Genomic DNA, 4,164 nt, shown 5'->3' on the forward strand with positions numbered 1-4,164 from the left:
ACAACCAACAGGACCTAATGGGGGATGGTAGGACACGAAGGCAGAAAGCACCCTCTTTTCTAGAAGCTTCTGCCCACAACCTTTTCTGTTTTGCTATCAAATTGCAAATAGTGCACCACCAGGGAAAAGAACAAACAAACAAAAAACCAAACCACTCACTGGTTGTGCAGAGGCCAGTGGCGCGTGCCCCACAATGTCAGTAAGCAGCACCCACCGCTGTGGATTTGAACGTTTCTGGGTAGGCGTTCCTGCTGAGGGACGATCCCACCTGCAAAGGTCCCTCAGCACCCCAGCCGGCACTCGGGAAGCTCTGGTTTTGCAGAGGCCTTGGGCCTCGAGGGTCCTTGGGAGGGAGGGGGCTCAGACGGGGGCAGCGGGTTGAGTGCCCTCAGCAGCCTGAGGGATGGCAGGAGGGGCCAGAGACTCCCCCGGTTTCCAGAAGCCCCGGCAGGTGGGCGTCATCCAGGGTGACCCGCGGGCCTGAAACTGCTCAATCCCAGGAAGAGCCGGGTGACTGGTTGGCCCACAAATGAGAATATTTAACAGTCATTGCGATGCTTTCTAGCTCCATGCGCCCTGAGCTGGTTCCCAGCGGTGGAGACACAGGATTGGGAAGTTACGCAAACACGATCTAAGCAGCCGTGGGCAAGCGGGAGAGCTCCCGGGCTCAGGTAACGCGCCGTGGAAGCATCTCTGAGTCTCGGGCGAGCTGGGGGCGGGTGGGGGGCGGCTCGCATTCCCGCGAGGACAGCGCCCCCTGCGGCAGGAGGTCCTCTGCATCCTCTCGGCCTGGGCCCGGTAGGACTGCTGCGTTCCCCCCCCCCCCCCCCCCCCCCCCGCCCAAGGAGCCCTGGGGACGCGGGCAGGTGCATCCTCAGGGGTCACTGGCGACGTGAGGGTGCCAGACAGGCACAGACCCCAGGGGAGCCTGCCTTCCCTGCCTCTCGGTCCCGGTCCAACCCAGACCCGGCTGGGCGGCCTCCTGCTTTCCTTTGGAGCATTTTCCTACGGAATTTTAATCGCTGCTCCCACCCTTTGAGCCAACGAGGGCCTGGCAGACGGCGGGGACAGGCCTTCCAGTGGCACTTCCCTCTCCTCCCGGGGGGTTCTGAGTTCTGAATTAGGAAGGTTGTTTGCAATGGATGCCGTGCGTCTTTGCCTATCTGGCTTTCCAAGGCTAGAACTTGCAAAATAGAAATCTTGCTTTTAAGGAATACCTCGGACCTGAGAACTGAGATAAACGCTTCAGAGAGCCCTCTGTGTCCTCGGTGCTGGGCCAGGGCTGGCGACACCTGGGGAAGGATGCTTGGGTCGCCTTTGCCTCAACGGGTGCCAGGCGCACATCTGAAACCAAACTGGGGGCCCTTCGGCAAGCCTCTTGCTGTCCCCCCCGAATGCTCCCAGGCAAATGCATGAGGAGGCCTCGGCAGGAAGACTTCCCAGACAGGCAGGCTGAGTTGGGGACCTTACTCTGTGCTTCCTGTCCTTCACTAGTATTTGTCTCTTTCATCGCTCTGTTTACTGGCCCGGTCTGGCCTTCTTCACTGTTGTAGCCCCAGAATTTAGCACAGTGCCAGGCAGGCAGTAGGCACTTAATGCATACAATAATTGCCACCATCAAGAGCGTTAATTATGCCACACACCTTGTGGCAAGCACTTTACATATAGTCTTTGATTTCGTATTCCCATTCACCCCGTAAGTTCAAGATAAAAAACAGTTGTGCTAAAATACACATAAAATTTAACATTTCGGACCCTCTTTGAGCACGGGTAGTTCAATGGCATTAAATACATTCACATTGTTGTGTCAACCACCACTGCCACCCATTTCCAGAACTCTCTTTGTCCCCCCCCAAACGAAAACTCTGTACTCCCTAAATAGTAACTCCGCGTTTCTGGTCCCCGGCCTCTGGCAAACACCATTCCGCTCTCTGTCTCTATGAACCTGACTCCTCGGGGGGCCTCGTAGAAGTGGAATCATACAATACTTGTCCCCCTGTACCTGGTTTATCTCACTTAGCACGGACGTCCTCAAGGTTTATTCGCGATGTAGTCTGGTTCAGAATTTCCTCCCTTTTTATGGCTGCACAATATTCCACTATATGAAAAGATACCGTGTTTCATTTATCCATGTGCCTGTTGATGGACGAGAGAGGGAGTTCAATCAGGGGAAGGACAGAGAGAGAGGGGGACAGAGGATCTGAAGCGGGTTCTGCTCTGACAGTAACAAGCCTGACACGGGGTTCAAACTCATGAGCCGTGAGATCGCGACCTGAGCTGAAGTCGGACGCTCAACCCCCTGAGCCACCCAGGCGCCCCAAGGGCCAGGAGTTTTTAAATCTTCACTTTACAAAAAAAGTATACGGTGGCTGAGAGAAAGTAAGCGATTTTCCCCAGGTACCTCACGTTACCAAACCGGTCAGTGGAAGAAGCAGGTCTGAACTCCATGCCGATTGGCGGCTGCTACACCAGAGCTCTCCCCAGGCATCGAATGGATGAATAAGACTGTTACTAAATTGTATTCGGAAGGATAACGCTAGCTGCCGTCACAAACAGACCTCTACATTTCATTTGGCTTCGCAGCGAAATACAAGTTCATTTCCCATTTATGTACAGTGTGATGTGGGTGGTCCAAGGTTGGCTGGGGCCATTTCTCCATGGGGCCATTTCTCCATTTCTCCTGATCCAGGGCTCAGAGTTCCTTGATGTTGTGACTTGACTGTCCTTTAGAGCCTGGAGTCCTCTGCCTCCAGGCATCGAAAGGGCAGAGAGACTGTGGGAGAAACACAGCTGCTTCTAGAACACTGTGACCTGGAAGTGACTCCCACAGACCTCCACTCATATCTCACTGGTGGCAGCCAGTCCTGTGGCCATGCCTGCGGTGAGGGTGGCCAGGAGATGTGGCTCCCAGCTGGGTAGCTGTTTCCAGAAGCCTCTCTACTTTCTGTAAGGGGGAGGATGAACTTTTTGTTGTGAGCCTGTCATGCCGACACTCTTGTGGAATTTCAGGAGGCTGACGCAGAGAGAACGCTAGAAAAACACTTGTGTCCACGAGGCCCAGGCATCAGAGTGAGCAGAGACATGATCCATTTTTTAAAGTTTATTTATTTATTTTGAGGGGGGCAGGGGCCGAGAGAGAGAGGGAGAGGGAGACTTCCAAGCAGGCTCCGTGCTGTCAGCACAGGGCCTGAGGTGGGGCTCGATCCCATGCCCCTGGGATCAAGACCTGAGCTAAGATCGAGTCGGATGCTCAACCGACTGAGCCACCCGGACGCCCCGAAACGTAATTTGGATGCAGCTGTGTCTCCAATGGTTAATCTCCCTTTTCCGTTCTCCCAATGTCGTGGGTTAATCCTGAAGGTTATTTCCTGTACCCGCCTCAGTGTGGAAGCACATTTCCATAGACAGCAGATAAAGATCTCTTAACCTCGTATTTTCCCGCATATCGTCATAAATAGCTTATGTGATGCCATTTCAGTGAGTGTGACAGTTTCTACAATGAGATCTGGATGCGGCGGCGTATCCTCTTGTCATATATAAAAAAGAGTGACAGCATTTCATCGTTTACGGTGACATCAATGAAGTCTGCTTGTAGAGGTTCCCAATCCATCCATTCATAATACCTTTTATGACTTTAGGCTTTTAAACACGGTGCTCTGGTCTATTTTTCAAATGCACTACCATTATCAGCTCGGGGAGTCGTTCTTCAATATATCATTTTCCTAAGAATATCTAGAATATCTTAATTTTTATGAGGTTTCTCCGTGGGGCAAGCTGTCAGGTATGCCTTTAATGTGAAAACGGGGTTGGTGGCGGGGGGGGTCTGCTGCTGGATCATCCTCTCTTGTGATGTCTGAGGACGTGTTTCCCATTTTCTCTTTCTGGCAAACTCCCCAGATAAAGAGCCCATGAGAGGTGTGGTTCCCGAGCCCAGCTGTCTACTCTGTATGGGGAAGTAAGAGGGTGAGAAAGAGGGCAGTGAGATCCCAGATTGGGTCACGTTGTGGGCCAACCCCTCCCCCCAACAGACCAGTTCTTGAAAGTTCCTCTCAAGGCAAAGCACAGTTCTCATGCCACCAAGGGTTCAAGGCGAGGAAACTTCCTCTCTGCTTCCCAACTGTGATTAGAAGAGCCCTCGTGGTCCCCAAGGAAGGGACCACTTGG

Source organism: Prionailurus bengalensis, chromosome D2, assembly GCF_016509475.1.
Source record: "Prionailurus bengalensis isolate Pbe53 chromosome D2, Fcat_Pben_1.1_paternal_pri, whole genome shotgun sequence".
NCBI classification, from domain to species: domain Eukaryota; kingdom Metazoa; phylum Chordata; class Mammalia; order Carnivora; family Felidae; genus Prionailurus; species Prionailurus bengalensis.